Below are 11,055 nucleotides of genomic sequence, written 5' to 3' on the forward strand. Positions count from 1 at the left end.
TGGGGGATTGAATGACTTGTTCAAGGACATTTGTGGGTATAAGCCATATTCTAAACCAGGAAAAAAATAATTCTTTAGTGATTTCTTTTATATTTATACTTTTAACCTTACTGAAATGTGGTTATGTCAATTTTATGGTGAAAACAAGTTTGTAAAATAAGAAACAACGGACTCACCATGTTTGCTATATATATTCATTCAATTTTCAAATGACATAGAAATGTAGAACAATTGTAATTCAACAACCTCCGGTTCTTTTTAAAAGAGAATTGGTTAAATTTCAGGGCAGGAAATTGTGCTCTCAGCCTAAATTGTCCATACAATTTGAGGCAAGTATGTCATTTTCACTCCTTAATCAAATGCCTATGAATCATTGTGTTTAACAAGTTAACCATATTTATTTTTAGAGCTCGCTAGGTAGATCCTTGTTTAAATAATGACACAGTTTTTAAGAGATTTTGTAGAACAGATGAAGAAAATCCTTTCAAGGGCAAAAGAAGAATACTGTCATATAAAGAAAGAAATGGTAACAGGAAAAGAAGGAAAATATAATCATTATACTCAAATATATAAGTGAAACTAGGAAACTTTAAGTGAAACTAGGAAATTAGTGGAGATGGATAGAGTCGGCACAGAAGTGGAAGGAGGTGACACTAGTTGAGACTGGCTGTACACATAAATGGATAGGCTAAATTAAACTTCTTGGAACAACTACTTGAAGACAATTTTTAAAATGTGACATCTTTCAAGATACATGAATAACTCTTTTTATAAAGTGCTGTAAGGAGACTCTTGACATAAAAGAAAAAATAAAATGGATGGTTTTATAGTATCATGTAGGTTGCTCATTATATTTATTGAGAAAAGTAGATCATATAGGAGGTAAGAACAACTAGAGAAAACATGAAGCTAGAAGCCAAAAGACAGCTGAGTGTGCTGGAAGGGCCCTGAAATCCTACCACACCTCTGATATAAGCATATTTGTAGTCCTATGGACTGAGGTAAGAGAATTAAGAGTTCAAGGTCAAATGGGATACATACTAAAACACTGTCTCAAAAAATTGATGGGATGGGAGTGTGACTTAATGGTAGAATACTCACCTAGCATGAATGAAGCCTGGGTTCGATTACTTGGTACCACATCCACAGAAAAAAGCCAGAAATGGTGCTGAGACTCAGGAGGCAGAGCACTAACCTTGAGGAAAAAGTATCCAACCAACTTGGAAGGTAAAAAGAGAAAAACCTATTTCAAGGCCAATTTGGGAAAAAAAAGAAAACTGGTCTGAAAAAAGAAGCCATATTTGGTGGTACCTGTGGTCCCAGCTACAAATCATGGTCCAAGTTCAGCTACCCTGACAGAAGATCCTTTATGATAAAAAAAACAATTAAGTTAACATAGGCATTATGATCTTACTTTCCATTTTCCCTATGGCTACTCATAAAGAATATCTTTACTTTGAAAAAATAAAAATAAAGCTAATGAAAAGCAAAAGGACTGAGTGTGGCTTAAATATTAGAATGTTTCTAAGCCCCAGATTAAACATGCAGTATAACAAAGAAAAAGAATTCTACCTGAAGCCAAGAGCTTGAGCTTTAATAAAGCATCTTTTTTTTTACTTTCGCCATTAAAGGTAAGAACAATAGCTAAATACTCAATCAGACTTTGTCTGCTACTCTAAATAATGGAAAATCATTATTTGAGGATAAGAGGATCAAATATCTCTTAAGTGACCTTGTCTCCAGAGATACATATGTTGGCGTTTGAGCAGGCCTTATATTCATACCTTTAACACAAAATCTACAATTAAATAAGAGGTATGAGAATCAATGCTGGAAAATATGAAAGAAGAGTTAAAACTGAGGGAGTGAGATTATGTTGTTTTATAAGTTAACTGGGTGAAGGATGACATTTAAAGCTAAATGTGGCTACTTACCCTAATATTCACCTTAGTTACAGGAGGAATAGAGAAAGATAAGTTGCTTCCTACCAGGTATATCACCCTAGTCATTTATGAATGTTAAAAAACCTTCAAGATACAACTATTTCATTAAATTAAGCCAGCGATATAAATAAACAAAAGCAAATCATACATCCTGTGGGTTAATCAATACTCAGTTTCTCTCTCCCCAAATATCTTTCTCCTTCTTTTCTTCTTCACCTGCCACAATTGTTTTTTCAGTCTCTGAAACTTCCAGGACATTTGCTTCAGGCATCCACCACACAATGGCCTCTCATTATTCCAAAGTATGAACTATCCTTATTTTTATTCTGCTTTAATCAGTAATATCTACAATAGATTCCACATTTGGGTATTGAATGATTTTATCTATGCCATCCAAGAATTTCAAGAGAAAGGGAAAAATACAGGAAATTTGAGAAGCAGGGCCTTATATGATCTAATAGAAAGCTTCTACTTAGAGTAAACCCTTCATTAACTTCACCTGGATTCACTCTCACCTCCTATCACCATGGCTTCCTCCAAGCTAAACCACACAGAACTGCTGCTGAGTCAGGATGACTGACACCCTTCTTCTCACCTTATGTTCACAGTTCATTGCTTAGAAGGACTTTTAAGTGCTAATTCAGTGACTCTACAAAAGAAATCCCAGAGAGACCTGCCTCTTTCATGCCATGTAAGGTTGGTGTCAAGTATGTATCTGTCTTCACACATACTGTATCTGCCAGCACCTTGATCTTGGAGTTTCTGGCCTCCAGAACCTCTCTCAATAGGTGTGTCATTATTTTAATCTGAAGGGACTAACAGAACTTTTACCTCTCTACCTTTCCAAATTCTAAGAGACAGGGACATCTTTTTTAACTATATGGGCTAGTAAAGGGCCTGGTGTCTACTGGGTATTTAGGATACTTTGTGGAGAGAATTCAGAGAGAGTTTTAAACCTACAGATGCCATAATATTATGATTCTTACATTTGACTGATGCCAAAAAAAAACCCGTCTCTAATAATAATCGGATTGAAATTCTTAATTTCAAAGCATGTAGAATAACTTTAATATGGTGAAAAGTAAAGAGCAAATTCATTTGAAAGAATACTATTAGCATAATCCAAAGGAGAACTTATAGGGGAAATAAAAAATGACAGAGGAGTAAAGAGAGAAACAAAATAAAGGAGAAACCTAAAGGAAAGAAGAAAGGGTAACCATATGAACTTGACACTATGTTGAACATGAACTATGCAACTTGTTGGTGGTAATGAGAAAAAATCGGAGAGACTGAGGGAAATGGTGACATTGCCAAAAAAGAAATGTACTCATTACCTGATTTAAGTATAAGCAAGAAAAAGTAAAACTCTCAGACTAAGAAGATAAGAAAGCAACAAAGAGAGATAAGAAAATTAGCAAAATACCACAAGAGTGAGAGGAAATGGGTGGGCAAGGGGCTTGAACATAGACAAATCCTGAGAGAATCAACTAAGGCAGGAAAGAGGCAAAAATTTTTATGTGATGCTAGCTTATGAAAATGCAATTATATTTACTGATAAAGGGACAGTGAGCAGTGAAGTACATTGAATACATTATTATGTATGAGTGATGGGAATAGGTAAGTAAGATGAAATTTATCACTGGTTATAAGTCACCAAGCTTCTATCCAAGTTGATTTATAAAGTATAGCCTCCATCCCAGGACCACTGGAGTGGTAAAGGCTGAGACAAGTGTCTCCTGAGATACCCTTTATTAATAATAAAAAGAGTAAACTAAATTTATAGAGAAAATAAAACAAATGACTTCTAATCCAAAAGTTCAATCATGTTAGACAATTTTTTTATCACAAAGTGAATCCTATTTTTGAGCTCCTTAACCATGTCTCAGTCTTTTTAAATATTCCTTCTAATTTAACTCCCTAGGGTTGTAGCAAAATCCAACCTTGGTAATTAGTTTGTGCATTTGCCATCTAAGACCTCCACCATCCTCCACATAAGACAGGTGTTCTTAGTCTAGCAGCTCAGAAAAGCCCTCTGCTATTAGATGCCAACCTCTCCTCTCAAGATCTCAGCATAGCTTCCTTCTAGATTCAAGGGGAAATCTACTCTCTTCAAATTATGGGTCAAATATGTTGCCTCTACTCAGAATCCTTTATTGTTTACAGGAAGAAAGAAAGCAAAGTTAGGAAACCTCTGACTTTATCCTTAGTCCTTACAGAAACAAACAGAACTCAATGAAGCAGGACTATGAAACCATAAAGAAGGAAAAGATAATCATCTAATCATTATCATCTCAAAAAGAATTATCGTGAATCTAGACACAGGTGTCTCATACATAAGTTACTCAAGAAACTGAAATCTGATGATTGGACCTTAGAGACAGACCCGGTAAACAAATCCATAAAACTACCTGCAATTAGCCAGTGAAAAGTTACTAGCAGAGGGATGCATGGTTCCAGTGGCAGAGTATCAGTCTTGAGAAAAAGCTTATAAGAGAACAGCCTTACATCAAAACGCTGGGAATCAATGCTAAAGTGAAGAAAAAAACCTACTGCAGTAACAGCTCTGCCGGCAGCATTCCCACATAATTCTTCTTCAATGTCCAACACTTTCCTTTGAACTTTTGCCCAAAAACCTTTGGTCATTTCCCGGCAATTAATCATGCTCCTTACACAAAGATTATAAATTTAAAAGGCTTTCTTCCATTTTTATTTTCATTCCATAAATGTCCATGGGCACATAAAAATATTAAATAAAGCTACATGCTTTTCTTCCCTTAATCTCTATTACCTCTTAGGCTAGCCCAAGAGGGTAAGGAAATTTATCCAAGCCTGCCATAGCAGCAATCTCCCATTATACAAATGGTATGATAACAGAAAAGGTCATATATCCTTACCCCAGTTAGAATGGCCTTTAACAAAAAAATCTAACGACAGATACTGTTAGGGATGTGGACAGAAAGGATCACTACTACACTGTTAGTGGGAGTGTAAACTTGTTCAACCACTCTGGAAAACAGTGTGGTAGTTCCTCAAAGGACTAACTACAGAGCTCCCCTACGACCCAGCAATCCCACTCCCAATGGAATTCTATGCTGCCAACTGAAAGAACGACAATGTCCCATTTATAAGGAAATGTGAAGACTTGGAAACAATCAGTAAGTCAGACACCAAGGAACATAGGCTTCATGATTTCCCTCATTTGTACTAATTAGTATGTGTCCAGGATTTTCCTAGCACAGGAGCACAATGGCTCAAAAGCTATGTGCATATGATCACATAGGAAAAGGCTTCGTGAAATGATCTCTAGGATATGGAAACAAGAGATGCTTCCTAATGGTTTATCCACTATTGATGCTGTATCTGACTTTGGTACCTGGTGTAGTGTGTGTGTGTGTGTGTGTGTGTGTGTGTGTGTGTGTGTGTGTGTGTATGTGTGCATTTAAATCAGAGAAGAGAGGGGGAAAACAAGATGATGAGACAAAGGAGAAAGCATAGATCAGTGTAACAGCGATATTCAGAAGACAATAGTTGGAAATGTACTCTACAACTTGGGATGGGCTAGAGGGAGGGAACGTGGGTTAAATACATGGGAGGAGTAAAACTGTTCAAGAAGTAATGTACTCATTACTTTCTGATAATAAAATAATTTTTAAGAAGCAAAGGTCATATATTAATTGAGAGTCAAATATGGAAAAGCACTTTATAAAAATATGAAGTTCAAAAAATTCTTACTTGGGAGTCTATGAAAGAGTTTTCAGCGAGTTCTGTGCATCTTCTTCAATTTTGTGTGAGGTCACAAAGTCACTAAGGTCATTTCCTTCCATATTTACCCAAATCCCCTTTTTCCATATGTATGCAGATTAACTGTGAAGCTTGACACGGAGCCTGGGCACTTTTTGGCTCAAGTCCGGCACTTGTATCACATGAGCCACATCTCCACTTCCAGCTTTTTGGTGGTTAATTGGCGATAAGAGTCTCACAGACTCTTCTGCCCAGGCTGACTTTAAATCATGATCCTCAGATAGCAACCTCCTGAGTAGGTAGAATGACAGATGTAAGCCCTTAGCACCCAGCTACTCTTTTTTTCCCTCTATTTTATTTTTTAATTGTAATTGTAAAGGATTAAAGTTAAATTGTAAAGTTAAAAATAAGGAGTACATGTTTTGAACAGTGTTACTTTTTTTGTCATACTCTCCCAGTTTTCCTCACAATCCTTCTCCAAGACAGATTGCATAGTTCATTTTCAACATAATGTCTAGTGAGTATTACTGCTATATTTGTTTACCTTGTCCTATCATTTCTGCGCTACCCCTTTTCCTCACCCAAACAGATGAACTTACATACAAGACAAAAGGTACAGAATTTTTTTAAAGTGACAAAGGAGAAAGAAAAAAAATAACAAAAATACTCTCTTGTTTCCATTTCTTGGCATTCATTCCAATAAAAATCATTTTATATGACCATATACACATAGCTATTGAGACTTTGTGGTTCTCTCTATAAGAATATCCTCATTTCCTCTCACTGTGTGAATGTCTATAGTCCTGTATAATTTATCATTTTTAAGTAGGTTTCAATTTACCAAATCAGATTATGAGCACATTGTACTCTTCCATCTTGCACTACCTTCTTACCCAATCCAATCCATACCCTCAAACTACATGGTTCCACTTTTACATAGGTAAATTGAATACAATAACTGTGTACCCACACTTCCCTTTTGCATTTGTCTGTCCTTTCTTCTTCCTGCAACGCACTCAGAAAAGACATGTTTCAGCTTCCTAGTATTAATTTTGCTAAGCTGTTCGCTAATTTTTCAGAGGAATTACTATTGGAATCTTCCCTTAATAAATCACCTCAATTTTTTAATATATGTGCATAACCTTGTATCAGTATTCATATATGTTTATAATTTAAATCTAGGAGAAAAGAAACATAAACCACAGTTACAAAACTTTATATCTGGAAGAAGATTTTGGGAAAACATCAAATTGAAAAATGACTTAGTCTCAGGTATCAACAGCTTGGGGAGAACATCCCATGATGAAAAACACATGACAAATATCAAATAAGGGGGAAAAGGCCATTTTGTTCAACCTGTGTAGTTGGAGGGTACAGGCTTTAGGAAACAATGGGCAAAATACCAACTGTTGCCCTGTGCTGGCCTCTTCTCATTACCTTTAACCAAGTCCTGAAGGATGGCACTGAGGCCAACCAAGCTCAGGCTATCCAGATTGTAAGGAACAACGAGGATTAGTGTTTTGCTATGATTTAAATAAAAAGAGGTGAGTGGGGAGAGAAAGCTGTTGATTGAAAGTCTTTTAACTAGGAGCATTTAGAGGTGAAGAGAAAGCCACACCTCAAACTGAGCCTTCTTATAAATGGTGATGGTAAGGAACAGATTTGGAGTAAAATAAAGCAGAGCCTCTACCTTTCCCTGAGCAGCACCAGGTGGACAGTTATTATTAACAGTATTTTATCCTCACTGCTATTCATTGCTGTTTACTGGCACCAGAACAGCCATTCTAATTTTAGGATTAAGGGTTTAGGCACAGCAGCAAAACACATGAGTAGCAGACTTTTATAACTTTAAAACTGTCTTGATAGAGTTCTTTAACAGTATTATTCACCACATTGAACTGATCAGAATCACATGATTCAAAAGCCTGAGGTGAAAGCAGAACTTCCTTAGATTCCCAGACTTTGAAGTGAGCACAAACACAGGAAGAAACATCAGAGGTAGGTAAAGTTGTCAGAGTACAAAATGAAGGGATATGTAGATACTGGGTAATAGAGATGCACAGAGGCAAACATGGCTAGTATCTTTCCCAGACCCAACTGTCTCCTTGCTCCAGTATAGATCCTTGACTTATTCATGGTATGTGTTCACTACCAAGCCTACATTCATCACACTTGGATGGTGAGGATTTGAGCCACTGAGAGCTGAGAGTACTCTACTTCACTCCACAAAAGACATTATCTGCTGCTCTTGGTATTGTTCCTTCCCATTACATGTTTTCCCTTATTTGGAATGTGAATCTGAATAGTTGCTATTCAATCTTGAAAATTAAACAAAAAACCGAATGAGCTTGGACATTAATAATGACAACGTGTATGAGTTACTGTGTTTGTCCTAATCTGCCCACATCTGCACTTTTCACATGGAACAAATAAGCTATTGGTTTGTTAGGTCACTACAGCAATGCTTCTACCACATATAGCTGAATGCAATCTTGCTTGGGTCACCTGGAGAGTAATAAAAATTGTCGATGTCAGCAATACTTTTGGCTTTCTGGAAGGTGAAGATTTATCATTCCAGAATAAAATAAGTGTTCCTAGAAGATATTACAAGTAAGAGCAGCAAAATGGATAAGAACTAGCCAGGGTTATTTATGTGTCAAAAATTCATGAACAAAAATGAAAACAAATAAATAAGTAAATAGTAGAGTATGAAATGCAGTATGTTAGGACCAGGAGTTTGGTCTAGCGGTAGAGTGCTTGCCTAGCATGCATAAAAACCCAGATTCGATTTCTCGGTACCACATACATAGAAAAAATCTGGAAATGGTGCTGTGGCTCAATGGTGCTGTGCTCAGGTCCTGAGTTCAAGTGCCAGGACTGGAAAAAAAAGAAATGCAGTAGGGAAACTGAAGCACTTCAAAGAAAGAAAAAGATAACAGAAAGTAAAATGACAAAAATAAAAGTCATAAGAAAGAAAAAGAATCATAAAATGTGTGAATAACATTCAGAAGTTAAAAATCCAGTTATTTATTTGTGTTACCTCAGCTTAGCTACTGAGTTCCAATAACTGCATTTTGATATCAGAGTCTCCAATAAAATGACACTTGCTATTTGTATAAATCCAAATGTGTGGGGAAAAGGTACTTCTGAAATGTCTACATTTCTAGTCCCTGGCTTATTGCTATTATACTTCTAGTTCTTTCCTTATCCTTGACTCAGTGTACTGACATCTTTTCTTGAACTTAATAGAGTCTCCAAAACAGAGGAAAATAAGTAGAAGACAAAAATAACTCTCAACATTTAAAGGACATATTTTGAAAATAACAAATATGTTTCTTTAAAAAGATATATATTTTAAACAGATAATTTTAGGAATTAATAATAATAATAATAAGTAATGCAAGCACTGTTGTTATTTCATTTGGGAAAATGGTTACCATAGAGATGATTCAGACTGAGTCTTTGTGTTTTAGAAGGTGATAGAAGGATATCTTTAATTGGGTTTTTTTTGCGTGCTAAAATTTTAGAGCAAGTCAAAATAGAGTTCAACTGTAAAGAGATAAAAATCCAGTAAGTATCATATATGTACACACACAGTATTTATGCTACTTTATAAAAGCTTAGCAAAATCCCATCTTTTATTAAAATATTAGCTTAATAGTATATGCATAACTGTTATTGCTTAAATTACAGGTCACTTTATATAAGGTGAGATAAGATGCAAAGACACAAGAATTCAAATCTGTTTTTTATACTGTTTTCCTATCTATGGCAGGGAAGGGGTGTAATGTGTCTATGTGAATGAAGAAGGGTAACATGTTAAGATAATTGAACAAAAAAATGAATGGCATAATGCAAAGTGAAAAATGAAGCCGAAAACTGTCAAAAAGACTAAGATACTGAACCTCGTTTGCTGCTCCTTGTCAAACTCAATTTCATCTTCTATGTATAAGAGATCTACTGAAAAATAATTAAGTTCAAGAGGTTGGGAGGTTCAAAATGATTCCTAGGGTTATCAGAATTCTTAATAAAAAGTTTTGAAGTATGAGTTTAACTTCATGTGTTAACCCAAGTCAAGGTTTATATCTGCACCAATAAAGAAGTCCAAAAAAAGCAAGAAAGTCCTCAATTGATAAATGCAGATGGCAAAGAACAAGTGAAACTACCAATATTTTGAAGAGCAAGAACATGTCAATCATTGATGGGAGTAAGGTTTGGGCACAGTGGGTCCACATCTTTAATCCTAGGTACTCAGAAGATATTGACTGGGAGGGTCAGGGTTCAAAGCCAACCCAGGCAAAAAATTTTCCAGTCTTCATGTAAATCAACAGGACTGGCAGGCTAGCTCATTCTAGTGATCCCAGCTATATAACAGATACAAGTTGGAGGATTGTGATCTGAAGCCATCCCTTGAACAAAGGCTACAGACCCTATATGAAAAAAAAGCAGAACAGAATTAGTAGCATGACTGACTTGATCAACTGCGTATCTAGTAGATTTAAGGCCCTGAGTTCAACCCCCACTGCCATCAATCAATCAATCAACAAATCAATCAATCAATATGTCAATCGTCAACTCTCCTGGCAATTTCATTGAAAGATCAAATTTAGGAGTTAAATGTAATTCTTAAGCCTAATTTGAGTTTATAACTAGAAAGATGTACAGATGTAGTTTTATTCTATTTTAGGTGAATAATTTCATCAATATACTTTCTTTCAATGTGAATTCTTAGTGCCTTGTTGCAAATCGACTGACCGTACATGGATGGATTTTTATGTCTAATCTTTCTATTTTATCCCGTTGTTTTGAGTCTGTTTTCATGTGAGTGAATACTGTTTTCAGTGCTTTTCAGTGTATCTTGATGTTACTTGCTTTGTTCTTTCTGTTCAGGATGTTACTGAGAAAGAGTCAACTGAGATTGTTGGGCTGAGGAAAATTAAGCCACATTATCTTCCTCATCTATCTCTTCTCCATCATTATTTATGTAGCATTTTATTTTTCATGCCTAGCCTTTCCCTAGTCCCTGCTAGTCATTATGGGTGCCCTTCCTGCAACAGGCATGACAGGGACAATACTAACATTTCAGGCCCAGTTGTAAGGAGCTGGGGATGACACATTATCTATTTATTCTCTGAATTCAAATAAGAATAGTAGGGTCTTGATTCAATTTGTATTGCCTGTTTTATGTCAGGTCTTCCTGTGTAGATTCACAGCCTTTTCATCAACTGTGTATTCAATTACTAGAATCAAATTTTCTCTATTTGCAATATTCAGTCATTACTGCTTTTGCTAGAACTCTGATAGAAAGTTGAGTTAATATGCAATTGGAAAACATTTTCATGCATTTAACTTAACTTTCTTATTTATTTAA

This window comes from Megascapheus bottae, chromosome 13, assembly GCF_031878675.1.
Source record: "Megascapheus bottae isolate mThoBot1 chromosome 13, mThoBot2.hap1, whole genome shotgun sequence".
NCBI classification, from domain to species: Eukaryota; Metazoa; Chordata; class Mammalia; order Rodentia; family Geomyidae; genus Megascapheus; species Megascapheus bottae.